Source organism: Cydia strobilella, chromosome 2 (genome assembly GCF_947568885.1).
Source record: "Cydia strobilella chromosome 2, ilCydStro3.1, whole genome shotgun sequence".
Lineage (NCBI taxonomy): Eukaryota > Metazoa > Arthropoda > Insecta > Lepidoptera > Tortricidae > Cydia > Cydia strobilella.
Window position 1 is genome coordinate 22625996 of NC_086042.1, and position 15164 is coordinate 22641159.

The following is a 15164-nucleotide window of genomic DNA, read 5'->3' on the forward strand; positions in this document are numbered from 1 at the left end:
CATAAACATGTAAAAAATATTTAAAAAGTGTGGTAATGGTTCAGGCTGGATCAGTTTTTATGCATAGGGGCTTATATTTGTTTTTTTATTCATTCGTTGCACTTTTTTCTTTACCTACAGTTAATATTTTGTTTTTTATTTATTTATTTCTCTGTTTTAACTCCCATCCGTATAGATAGGTATAATAAGTATAATAAATAAACTCCACCGTAAACATGACACTATCAAAATTGCATTTGTAACAAACACTACCACCGTTTAGGCAGAAAGCACCTATTTTACACGATATCTCTTTGGAGCCAATTTCTGCATTTATACCACCGCAATAAAATACCGCTTACTTTGCATATCCGACACAATTTTGTTTTATGAGGTCAATATAAGTTAAGTGAGGGTAATATTTTTATAAGCTACGTAAAATAGAATAATTGAGACTCAAATAACGCCTGCTATACAATCAAGCAACTGACGTAACTGACAAAAGGCGTTCTCTTGATATTAAGGTTGCGTAAATGTTTATAATATAGAATACAAGCAGTAAATACTATGATAGGTTACGCAAAACTTAGGAAGTTGTTAACCGTAACTAGACGTATTAAAGATGAACTGGACCATATTGGACCGTTTTATTGTCTGCCGCGGGACCATTCATTATCGAGTTTCGTAAATACGGAACAACTTACACTTTCAAATCGGTGTGGATGACTAGGCACGTCTCAGACTTTCTCCGGGTTTAAGAGTGACATGTTAGCTGCCTATAACGCATCTATGGATTCTCTCGGTACTAGAGCTTCTTCGGATTTCTTTCCATTTTTAATTTCATTTTGTGTAACGCCGCAGCGATTGTATTACTTCTTGCAGCGCCGGTCATTTGCGCTCTAACATGAGCACGCGGCGGCCGCGCACTCCGTTACTAAATACGACTTACCGCTGATCCAAAACGCGGCGTCGCGTTTTGATCTCAGCTTTGTCAATAACGAATTACCGTGAACCGGTAAACGTGACAGTTTGGGACCAGGCTAGATGTTTGTTATTGTGTGTACCAGAGAAAAGTGTGACGTATTGAGAACAATGTGCGGTCATTAAATAACAAGGTGAGCTTAGTTCTTACTTCGTTTTTCTTTTTGCGCTGAACCTTTTCATTAAGGCAAGAGAATCTTCACCTTGTTTGAACGAACATTTGGAAATCCTCTTACAAATACCGTTCCTTTTTTAGTAAGTATGTTTTTATATTTCACAATAGATTTTTTATTAACGTCGGTATCCTTTTTTGCAGCAATTGAATACCAGCCATACTTACCACATTTGGAAAAATGGTATACCTACTGTACATCAAACAAATTTGTAATAAACATAAATTGCAGTCCCCGTTATCACTAATCTTTGTTCAAAATTTTATGAATCACCCTTAATGACTCCTGACCTTTTCACGATTAACTGGTCGGTGTCAGTATCTAGTAAAGATGTGTTTAGAAAACCAGACATCGATTAACAATACATTTCATTACCCTCCTAGCCTACAACAACAGGCATATATTATGAACCTGTCAGCTCCTTTTCAAATGTATCTTATCTTCATACTTTTTACACCCCGAAATTTCACCCGATTGATAACACTTCTACACCTTCGTGTGTGTTTAATTTCATTCATTCATCATTTATCTCTTATTACATTGTTAGACCTGTAGGTATCATACAATAAAGTTAAAAGGAAGTTCTATGAATTTCATGGATTTCTGTCGTTGCATAGTTAGTCTAACTGCGAACCATTAAACTAAGTATAGGTACAATTATACATGTAGTTGCCAGCAGTTTCACAAATGTATACCTACTTTGAAACTTGAAACTAAGATTATGGACATCTGGTTGCTTCTAATGTATGAAAGAAAAATAAATAGAAACATGTTTATCTCAAACACCTAGTTACACAGTCTGTTAGCTCCGGCCTTGGTGTTTATGTGAATTTTATCGCATATCTTAGCCATACCGTAACATAGTATTCCATGCTTTCATTTTTACCGGATCCACAAGAGAAATGTTTAAAAGAAAATAAAATGTAATTTACTTTCTTATTAGTTATTATGCATATAACTCGGGCCCGTTAAAAACTGTTTTACTAAAGTTTATTGCTGTTTAGGAAATAAACACTAAATGAAAATAAAGATAAAAATAAGCAAAAAAAAACACGTTCTACACGTAAATATAAATATAATTAATTTACTACACATGTTAATTCAAATCGTTTTAATTAAGTTTTTATGAAAAATAGAGCTCTAGTGGAAAAATAGATTTGCTCTATGAATATAATTGTACACAGATGTAGTGCATAATTATTTTCCTTCGTATTTTCTCGGAAACGTTCGTATTTGTCATACTGCTTCAGTCAACGTCAGTACTTTTTGTACCGAGACCGAGACTGACTGAAATAACAAGACATGTTAGTACGTTTTCGTGAAAATATGATGGAAAAACATTATGCACTACATCTGTACCTAGTATGAAAAAGATAATTTAGCTCATTACTGAATACGTCACATCTCCGGTTGTTGCAGGTACGAACGGTAATTATATATGTACCTGCCTATACATTGTTAGCCCTTCCAATGGAGTAAGGTCATAAGCTATTTGCATCTTCGTTCCTTGGATATATATAGTATATAGTAGGTATATATTATATACCTAACTATTCAATACTACTGCGTTCCAACTAACTTGTGTATAGTGGGTTTTATTTTCAATTCATCTAAATCAGCCTTGTCATTTGTTTTTCGTTATAATTGACAAAAACATGCAAATAATTTTATTTTATGTAATCAATTACCGAGTAGACCTTTTAAAATAAATTCCACCAGTGATCAAATCGTTCATTATTCACTTCATTACGCAGTATAAGATCGAAGCGCTCAAAAATATATAACATGCCCTTATGGGACTTCAAATACGATACGATGGTTTAGTTAGATAGATAATTTTGCATAAATAGGTACTTCGTTTTGCAACATATTGCTGGTAATTGTCCCAAAATTGTAGACATTAATTTCACCAAATAATTTTATCATCAACATCTTCCTCGCGTTATCCCGGCTTTTGCCACAGCTCGTCATGGGAGCCTGGGGTCCGCTTGGCAACTAATACCGAGAATTGACGTAGGAATTGGTAGTAGGTTTTTACGAGAGCGACTGCCATCTTTCTGACCTTCCAACCCAGAGGGTAAACTACACCTTATTAGTCCGGTTTCCTCATGATGTTTTCCTTCACCGAAAAGCGACTAGTAAATGACAAATGATATTTCGTACATAAGTTCCAAAAAACTCATTAGTACGAGCCGGGGTTCGAACCAGCAACCTCCGGATTGAAAGTCGCACGCTCTTACCGCTAGGCCACGTCCAACAGTCCTCCAGCGCACCAAATAATTTAATGTTATATGTATAATATTAAAAAGTAATACAAATTATTACTTCTCCACTACTTACACATTGATATCAGGTAGAGTTAAAAAGTATGCGGGATTATCGTCCCCATGGTCGTGTTGTCTATCTTAGAATTTTAAACATTTCTAAAAGAACTGATTAAAATTGAATAGAGTTAGACCGAAAAAAGTCTGCATCGATTCTGATAGCAGTGCAAGTGTTATTTATACGTCATAATTTCATAGAAGTTTGACCTTTAAAATAACACTTGCACTGCGTGTGCTATCAAAATCGTTGCAGACTTATCCTGGTCTAACTCTAGATCCCTATTATTTAAACACTATAATAAAGTGGCCATTGAAGTATTATTACTTACTGTAGAGTTCGAGCGTTCTAATTAAATCATAGAGCGGTTAAATACTTACGGGCGGTAGTGTACATTCTTATAATTTGGTACACCTTTTTACGTCATCAGATTTTTTGTAGCGCAAACTGCTTAGTCAATAACCTGGAGCGGTATTCGACATGCGTTAAGTGACGTTTCGTGTTGAACTTCAGTTGAATGGAAGAAATCGTGTGTTGTCGAATAGGTAAATTTGACATTAGCAATCCACAGTTAGGTGACAACGAAACCAAACCGAACCACGCAGAGTTCAGAGCCATTTTAAACCGTATAGTAGTAAGAAAACAAAGTTGATTTTTGTTGCATAATTTTTTCAATGAATGAGTTTTGGTGTACAACCAAATGATACTTTCCACAGTTGATGAACAAATGATTCATTCTACTGTTGAACTGATGTTGAAGCCGAAACTGACAGTTGTGCATCTCGAATAGGGCCCCTGAGCAACATGAGCATGAGCAAGGTCGTGTTATCTCTATGCTTATTAAATTTAGATATTTTAAATGGATTGGAATGCCATGCAATAAATACATGACAAATATTACAATCGTAATTTTTTGCCTTAGCAAACAAAATAGAGGTTAAGGTGCCTTAGGTTCAGAGAGCGGAGTTTCTGAAAATTATATCGCTTTTTAGGTCACAATACGGTTGCCAAGTTTTGGCAATCTTGTGGATTTTCTCTATAGTGACTTCATCTATTCGAATCCTGATGTTTTGACTTTCGCTCGATAGAAAAAAAACACGAACATATGTAGGTCTAAAATGCACTTTGACAAATGATTATGCATTTTGATAAATTATTAAAACGCTACCATAAATATTTCTTTGTTTATTTGGATCATATAATAAGCAACATCATATCAGTTTCTGAGAAAAAGTAAGAACATCTTTTAATATTTTAATTCGCGGGAGTTGGTAATTCTAATCTGACGTGCTAGCATGAGTTGGGTTCTCGGGCGCGACTTCAAGTATGGACTCGCGCAAGAACGCAACTGATGCTAGAAGTAATTGAGCTTACCGTTATGTAACAATTTTAATGAACTTTGCTTTAATTTGCCTTTTTACTCATAAATCTCATAATCATATAAATTGAGACCCCGGCTAAATGTCAGGTGACTGTGTGAACTGACAGCCTTGGTCGCAAAGACACAGTATTTTAAAAGATCTGTTGAAATTGACAATTCTTTTTACAATTAATCGTAAACTCACGAAGTCGTTAAGCAAATTGTATTGTACTGAAATATAGTTACCTTCGACTTTAGCACGACAATGGTTAAGTTTCGCTGCGGTTTTAATGGAAAATACACAATGTTATTATTACAACAGAAATCAGTTTAAAAGGATTAATTCTATTTAAATTGTTTTTTTTTATCAAAATAGGAACGTAAATTATAATGAAGGAATTATCGTATATTTTTGATAAGAGGTCATACATTAATTAGACCCGTTTAGGGGGTGGGTGGGAGGAACTCGACAAATAGAAAATGTGACATGTTGTGAAAAGGGTCACCTGTAAACATATTTTTCTTATAATTTATTTATTCGCTGTACAAATAAATAACTATAGTCTGGCTTTTTATTCCGTAGACTAAAATGACATTTCATGTGTTGCTAGTTTTTTACGTCTTATATTTATATTTATAGTTTTTATACGGACTGATCGTTTTTATTCAGTTAATTTTAATTACTAATCGATAACGCGTAGTTATTTTTCGAATATTGCTTTTAGAAATATATTAATTAAAATAATAATGATTTCGAATAACTGTTTTCGATAAGCTACCGAGATATTGCATTGGGGCGCATACAAAACGTTCATTGATCATCACAACGATTGCAATTTAATTTTACATAATTATAACTTTAATTTATTTCACAAAATTATTAACTAAAATGGACACATCACAAGTCATACCATTATTTAATCATCGAACCGTTATGTTATGTAGTTTGTCCGAGTAAGCATAATAAAATTATCTAAGATATTAAGTGTGTTCTTTCAATATTTACAACCGAGTCATTCAAGTGGGGTCACTTTGACTGGCAGACATCAACTTAATAGTCATCATTATTGAATTAAATCGAAAGTAACCAAAACAGAAAATCATTAAAACATTTCAATGATACAATCAAAGCGCTTTAGATTAGTGATCACCAAAAACACCCACGACTAAAAACTGAAACTCTACTTTCTACTTACTGGTGCTACTTTTATTTACGTCCTAATTCCAATACTAAGTCGACAGATCGAAATCGAATACCGTTCGAAATCAAAAACTGAAAAAAGTGAACGATTGTTTTGGATGGTTTTCTAATAATTAAGCGCACGAGCGCTCATTAAGGCCATGTGGAGCTTTTACTAGAAACTCAAAGGCCTTTTTACTCATAATCATATTATAATAATTTTGGCTTAGAGAGAAATTGTTGTCACGGAAATTACCGTCACTATTTATAAATGGCTCTAAAATATGATTTAATTGCTTGCCAGTCGAGAGCTCAAGGAATCCAATGCATGTAAACTAAACTTTACAGTCTAGATTTGAGTAGTAGAGATTAAAGAACTCTCTTTGAAGTCATTCCTGGGACGACGATGGTATGTAATATTGGCGTTTACTCGCTGAAGTGACACACTGCTTTTATTCAATTCTTAAATTTGACCTCATTACTCATTATGCCCCTGACGGAATCGAAGTAGCAGTAATATTTTCAAAATACTTATACTTAGAGGAAGTCTTTGTAATTAAGGAATCTAACTGTTAACAATACGTAAAATGACAAGAAACAAAAAAATGACCACAGGGTAGCGGTATGCTCCAATTAAGAAAAACTACTTGGATCATTTTTTTTTAAAGATTATTCATGTAGATAAAATAAAAATAGTATTATGAAGGCAGCATAAAATTATTTACAATAAATAGATAGTTTAGTTACACTGATTCCCTTTATTGCTACCTTAGTAAAATATACAGCTTCAGGAAACACAATAATGGGTTTGTAAAAAGATAATGGGCTTTCATTTATGATGTTGGATAATCAGTCCTTGTGCCGTTACCCACTATTATAATTGTACCATAAATAAGTCCCTGATACAATTAACGTTTATCAAAGGACGTATTTATTAAATCCTTTTCGCAATTAATTTAATTGATTTTGAATAAGCTTATTTTCACTTATCTGTATTACAATGTATATCAAAGTTTTACTATCAAGTTTTAATTAGCTGATAAAAAAGGTGAAAATAAGTAGGAATTACGTCTAGCGATAATAAATACAAATTTTATATAAAAACATTCACAAATTTGTAATTAAAGTGGAATTAATTCGATAGAAATTAAATTTTGTGTGAAAATAACAGCCACCGGTTTGTTTTTTTTTGTAGGTATGCAACAGTAAACGTAGCAATAATCAGCCAAATAATCAAAACTTTTTAGTAAGACGTGTTAGTTAACATTTTATGTAAGGTACCTGCGCCAAATAAGGCCATCGTTATTTTTGTTTATTATTGTTCTTATTTTCAATATGAACTGGCAGTTTTTTCTAAGGTACTAGCTACTAGCGGACATGGACGCTATTTCACACTTATAAAAGTATGAAATTTTGGAGTATTTATTAACTTTATACATAATGAATATTTACTTGAGATCTTGTAAAAAATGTTTTTTGTGCGTAATAAATGTCTTGTTCGCTTAATCTTACTTTTAAGTTTAATACTTCTGCAAATTGAAACAGCTAAACTACAATTATACCACAAAGAGGGTAAACAAGCGCGCACACCGCCTGATGTTAAGCAGCCACCGCATCCCATGGGCGCATACCACGATGTTGGTCAAGAAGCGTAGACGGACTCCGCTCCATACGTTTGAGTAAATTTTAAGAAATAATATTATTTTACACCGCTTATCGATATTTTACGTGCATATTCAACGCTACCTACTATTCCGCTACTATTTTGTGAAGCCACAGGAAAACTTAGTAGACACGTAAGGTACTAAACAAGTTTAACTAAAGTATGAGATACTTTAATTCAACAATAAGTATAAGAAGATATAGTTATTAACTTTTAAAAAGTCAAACTTCTGGAAGCATTTAGCCTATCATGTTTCTCTTGTTAGAACTTTCTGCTACTTCTAGTTGCTTGCAATGCTTGCAAATTACAATATCCAGAAAATAGCCTTTGACTCGATAGTTTTGCTAACAATTTTTAAACTGTGTATGAAGTTTTCTTCTATTAGCTTATATTTTTTATTGTGGAAATCCATTTAAAAATTGTAGGCTAATAATTAATTTCATTTAAATGAATATGTGGTGCTAATTTTTCGTATCAATACCCATTGATCTACAATGTATTTACTCACAATTATTTTATTTGTTGATTTCCAACTAAACAAGTTACTTATTTTCAATAAAAAATAGAATAAATAGTATATTTTCTTCTAACTAAATATTTTTAAACTAAAACTTTTATTCTATCGCCTCAAATTTGTTGGTCCGTGTTTAGCATGTCGTTACGTTACGTATACATTTGACGTGCCCCTCCGCCGCAAAAATGGGCTGACTGTTTTGTACAGAAAATTACAGACAAGGCGTCTCCGTTTGGTTATATCCTCTAAGATATGTCACCGTTAATACCCGTTTTTAGTGAAAACGCACTTAACGTATCGCGTCAGTGAAAACGCGTTTTCACTATAAAACTGGTTTTCCGATAAGCCTTGGTGAAAATTAGTTTTAACTGGGATTTTTCAGTCAAAACTAGTTTTCGCAAAGTGCCTTTTGGTGAGAGCTAGAGTTAGTCCAAGATAAGTCTGCAACGATTTTGATAGCATACGCAGTGCAAGTGTTATTTCAAACGTCAAACTTCTATGAAATTATGACGTATAAATAACACTTGCACTGCGTATGCTATCAAAAATCAAAATCGTTGCAGACTTATTTTGGCCTAACTATAGCAGTTTTTCATAATTCTGTGACGTAATGAACTAATCATGTACCTCTAGAGCGGCATTTCTACCTTATACACCGTGTTTTTATTGCGTTCCGTTAACTTCGGGGTATGGTTAAGTACATTTAAGAAAACGAAATGGCAGTTAATAATAAAAAAAATATATTATAAAAAGTAATTAAATGTTGCAACGCTATATGCGTTGTTGTAACACGGGTGGATTACATTTAACTTTACCAAACAATTGAAAACTGTCGCATATCAATATATATCATTTCGACCATCGACCGTCCAAGATAGTACCTACTTAAGTTTAGTAGCAAATGTATGAACTCTTACTAAACACTAATCAATATGTAAAAACAGGAGCTAAGGCAAGTGTACACGCTCGTAGGGGCCTTATAACAAAAAAAAATATTATCTCCGAAATGGAGTTAATTAGAATACCGGTGTCTATGAGAAAGTTACTTGATTTAAGCTCAGGAATGCACCCTTTTATTTAACGAAAAAAAAAACACACTGTATATTGATGTCAGTGTCAACATTTTCATATAATTTTTAGGGATCCGTACCCAAAGGGTAAAAACGAGACCCTAGTACTAAGACTCCACTGCACTGTCCGTCTGTCTGTCTGTCACCAGGCTGTATCTCATGAACCGTGATAGCTAGACAGTTGATATATTTACAGATGTATTTCTGTTGCCGCTATTACAACGAATACCAAAAATTTTATTTGTACGGAACCCTCGGTGGGCGAGTCCGACTCGCACTTGTCCGATTTTTACACAACATTATTACATTATTGTAAAGTTCAAATACCGGTCCATTTATGCTACATTGAAGTCGATTTAAAGCGTAAGCATATTTTGTCACCAAAGTGGTATAAAAACATTTTATCGGCGCCGCCGTTGTATTGCTAAACATGCGTATGTATTATAACGCTTCTGCGCGATTCATTTATTCTTTATACACGCGATCATTGAAACTGAAAGTTTAGCTAGGCTACGGGTACACTAAACTATACCGATAATTAATATTAATACTGCGAAATGTAAAGGCCATTTAATGCTACGACTGAGCGCACACCGTTAAAAGCCGTAACAGACTACCGCACCGCACCAAGGTCGCGGTGCGGAGCGGTAGTCTGTTAGGGCTTTAACCCCTTGAAGTTTAAGTACTTTTAGATGCTTGTATTGTTAATTAGGTCGATTGTTAGACTTAACCATGACCAATCACTTAAATATAAAATGAAAGTATTAAATTAAAAACGCTGGTTTTAGCGTCATCGTCTATAAAAAATATTAATTATTTACGATTGAACTTATTATGTTGTGGAACGTATTAAAATATAAATATTTAATGTGAACATGTAATTGCACAAATACGTTTCGTACCTATCATATTAATAACGTGACTTAATAAAGCAAACAAATGTCGGCTTGATTTTCATTTAGTATAACTGATTCAACTTCATTATGAATTGCATGTATGTATTCCCCCTATAGGTACTAGCTCTATAGACATCACAATACATTTTAGGTAAAAAGTAGGTATATATAAATCATACAGGTAATCAAATAAGATAACAGCGGCCGCTTTGAGGGTACAAGCCAACGCAAACAAATAAAAAACTTATTGTGTTAGCTTTTGCTATCTTGCATATTATGGCAACACCCTAATTCCTAAATGTAATTATAATATTTTATCTAGGGAGTGCCTTTATTGTACGTAGAGAAACAATTAAGCGGTAAGAATTTAAATTCACCGCTTAAACAGATTTGTTGTTTTTATTTTCCTGAGACATGGTAAATTTAACAGTGTTATTTTTCTGAGGAATTTTAATTTTTTATCATTTCATATTGTGTCAATTAAATTTGTGTGTGAATAAAAAAGATCCTAACTGAAGTAGCACCTACTGACATTCGGGGCATGCTTCCCAAAAACATAAAAACAGTAGGGACCAAACAGTTAATTCGTTAATGCCACCTTATCTTAATTGAAAGGTTGATTTGCGACGGTTTGACAGTGCGACCCGCTCAAACCAAATAATTAACAAATTCATGTTTCTTATTTTAAAGTGACTGAAATGTAGCATCATCTGAGGCTAAGCCAACATACTATAGGTACTTGTAATCTGTGATACATAAGTACAACAGTAACTAACACGTTCATACATTTGCTACAAAATCAAAATCCAAATTGTTTATTGCACTCATGTTAGTATACAGTTCACAGGACTTTACGCGACAAAGATAGGAATGGCGTTCTAGTTTTAATAAGAAAATAGATCGATTTGAGCAGCAGCGTCTGGAAGACCTAGATGCTAAGCGATATATCCGCAAGACGCGACCTAAACCCTCCTACACGTATGTCCGCCCCTCTACTGGACAACTCCACTGCGCATCGTGTGACCGCATCTTCAAAACAAAGTTTGGTTTTGTGAGCCACATTAGAGTACTTCATAATTCGGACAAAACTGTTGATGGAGTCGCCATTGCCGGATACGGCAAGGAAGATTGATGAGTAGGTACAGCTGCGTTTAGTACAAATAAAGTGATGCACATGTGCACTCAGCTCAACACAATATTACCCTGGAAAAAAGGCGTGATAGATTCTCAGAAATGATGTGGTAACAAGTAATCATAGAGAATGAAACACAGAATAATAATTGATGATCGCGGTCGAGAGGCGAGCATTCCACAATTGGTGTTGATTCGAACTAATTAAGTGATGAGCTATAATGACCGTTACGGATTAGAATTCAAAGCATGCGCGCATTACGAATTTTAAATTAACATATAACTAGCGTCTGCCTAGACCAAAGGATGCACGTTGCTGAAATGAAAATGTTGCATTGGGCCGGAGGAGTTACGAGATTGGACAGGATATGAAATGAATATTATGTTAGAAGAACGATGAAAGTCACAAAAACTGTAGGCCGAGCACATGATTGACGCGACAGTATCTCGCCGCGAGATAGACTACCCGTCTTTTGCTAACAGTATGAATTAAAGAAGGACGGGTAGTCTATGTTGCGGCGAGATATACTCTCGCGCCAATCATGTGCTAGCCCGGCTGGGGACAAACTGCGAGAAAATCGCTTGCGGTGGTATGGACACATCATGAGTCGAGACACATCACATCATATGGCCCTGGCCATATGATTGATGAGAGCAGCAGTGATGCAAATAGAGGAAATTAAGCGAGGCAGAGGCCGACCTAATGCCACCCTGGAAGAAAGAGCACCATCGAAAAAGACCTTAAAGCTAATAATATAGACGCAGAGAAAACACAAAATAGATTGTTGTGGCGAAAACGTAGGAGAAGGGCTGATCCCAAGTGATATGGAAACATAGCCAGGAGAAAGAAGCGAAGATAACTCTACTCGCGACTTCGTCCACGTAGAAAACGGTAAACCGCCCCCCTTAACACTGGTATTAACTGGTAATCCCTATTTAACCCCACTAGGAGAAATAAGAGATGAATTCGGGATTAAAAAGGTTAGGTGGTTTCTAGGTTAGGTTATTTGTGTGCCAAATTTCAATGAAATCAGCTCAGCCGTTTTTCCATGAAGGAGCAACAATCATCCAGTTTCATATTTAGATACAGTATTAGTAGGGTATAATGTACTCATGCTATAAATATATACTTACGAATGATTTAAAAACATAGATCATTTTAAAACATTATGATTTTGGCCAGAAGACGTTTCTACCTAGTGCAACTTTATTTTTAAGGTACCTAAGGAAATTTTATATGAGCAAAAATATAATTTTATAAGGTACCGCTTATTTATATTAACGCGACCTGTCTGACCTGTTACCTGTGACCACGTCCATCGTCTATATTTCCTGACAAATACTGTTAGTTTTCTAAAAACAACAACGCTATTTGCCCTCCTAAAACGTTATTATAATCACATTACTTTTAAAAAAAAATTGACTAACAGCAATTGGTAAAAGATTCAGAAATCTAGTTAAAACGCTGTTGATGTCGCAAGATATACTTACGTTACCAGCGCAATTCAACCGAGAAATTATATTATATTTCCAGTAATGCTTAACTTACGTGTAGGTAATACTTAATGTTACAATACATCTGTTTTGTACATAATAGGCCAAAGAACATGTTTTGAGGAATTAATTCCCAGCAAGCTAGAAATTGTTTTAATACCTTCATTGTCCTAAAACTCCTAAATGCGTGTAATCCGAGTTGGCGCAATCCCAGGAGGTGACGTCAAATGAAAGTATTAAAACGATTTCATAAGAAATTAATTCTTTCGAATAAAATCTAATTTGATTGGCCTAATAAAGGTATATTTTCATAATAAAAAAATAAGTTCAATATAAAAGATGTCAAGTTTGTTATTTCTGGATACCTTATACACGTGCTTATGATATACATACGTCTGTATCTTGTAGGTTCTGTGAATATAATATAATGTAGATAAATATTGGTATTTGTAATCTATACTATGTTCATATTTCTGTAGAAATTTAGGTAGGTATAATTGCAAAAATCTTGTCTTGTTTAGGTACATAATCATAGGTATAAGTAATGAAAATAAGAGCAAGATTATGATCCCGAAAAAGTTGATTAAATTACCTATAGGTACGAAAGATACCATTAAGTAGGTACTATTTTTTTTGTATTTCGCTTTATTTCATATTTCGGCAGTTTTTGCCATGGGCCAATTTCATTTACATTGAGAAAATATTTAGATACAAAAAATTTAGGTCGCCACAGTTCACGAAAGTTTTTGATACAAATTACAAACTACTATTGTTATGTTAAAATTGGTAAAGTGTTTGTTATTCTAAAATGTGCAATGCACCTAGTATTTCCTATTTCATGCAAGATCTCTACATAATATTATGTACCCACGTAGATTAGGTATGTAATAATAAAGTATGTAAGTATAACACTATAAATTGGTTTTATTTTGGTTATTTTAATTGCATTTATGAGGTTTATAAATTGGTTTTATTAATTAAAATAGGTACTCTTCTTTTTCTTTTTTCAGAAGAATACTCATAGGTTCATTGCTTTCGATAACCCTATGTTCATAATAGGTAGGTAAATATATCATCGACCTTGCGGCTTATTTTATTATGAAATTCCATTGATGAGTTGAGCATGATAACAGGTGCTGACACGTTCATCAATACGGGGCATACTGTGACGGCGCATCGCGCGGAGACCACAGGATGCACTTACTGCAACTGACAGATCAATTACGCGCACAATTCGAGCACACACTGATGTAGCATTTATGAGGTAACATTAGCTGAGCCCGTATTCAAGTTTAGGGATTATAATTTATGCAATGCGTGGAAATTACTCAAGACTACAAATATGTCATTAAATCTGTGAGATGATAAAACCTTGTTGTACCTAAATATTTACAAACAGCCTAAAACTGCCAGCAATACGAACAATATTTATATTAAAACAATGTCCAGGTGGTAGCTAAGTTAATGAAACTAACCATGTAATAAGAAAGATAATAATTTTCCCTTTAGTTTATGTGCATTATTTCAATAGGTCAGTATCTCTCTAAGCGGAAATGCGAGTCAAAGTCAGAATGCTCTTGAGGGCAATAATAAACGCTACTTATTCCTTAGTATGGGATTAGGTCGATAAATTATGAAATATTGGATGTCGATGGTGTTTGCTGAAATATTGTACCCAAAACCTCCTTTTTTGTAATTAATAACAAAATAAACTAAGTAAGAATAGAAATCGGCCAAGAGCATGTTGGGGCCATGCTCAGTGTAGGGTTTCGTAGTTATCATTCTGTCAGAACAGGCCAAACTTGGGCTATTAAATAGTAAGTATCATGTACACTACAAGCATAAGGAAGTCCCTTAAGGAAGTTCGCAGCGCTTTGTACGTTTTTTTCTAAGAAGAAAAGTTCTTTGCATGTACTCAAAAACGGCTGGACCGATCATGTTCGCTATAGTTTTAATTGAAAGCATTTACTAAGCTTTTATTTTACGTTTTTTTTCTTCATATTTTTGGACCCATGGTTCAAAAGTTAGAGTATTTGCTTTTTTCCCGTTCTTTCCCGTATTTGTTTTGACACTATTGGGTCAAACAAAAAACACAAAAAATTGCAGCTTTCTAGCACTCAATCACGGAGCAAAGCCGCGGACGGAAAGACGGACAGCAAAACAATAAGGGTTTCTAGGTGACTACGAAACCCTAAAAACTATCATTACCCAATACACATATTCATTGACGATATCACGTCCGTGAGCATGAAAACGGGACATAGAAACGGAGAATGTAAAAAAAAATGTAAAAACAAAACAAGAAGCAGTAATCTCAGGTCCATTGTCTATACTTAACTTCGCAATCTTTGCATAATGTGTTTGGATTTAGAAAGACTATGCAAATACAAATCTTACATAA

General features: G+C 34.2%; 1 protein-coding gene across 1 annotated transcript in view; it reads left to right on the forward strand.

The window, feature by feature from the left end:
* Window positions 1-864: 864 nt before the first annotated feature.
* LOC134753729 (uncharacterized) overlaps window positions 865-15164 on the forward strand; it is a 35137-nt gene continuing 20837 nt past the window's right edge. Inside the window, exon 1 of the mRNA XM_063689673.1 lies at window positions 865-1094. The gene's annotated coding sequence lies outside the window, so the exon portion shown is untranslated. The remainder of the gene's footprint in view (window positions 1095-15164) is intronic.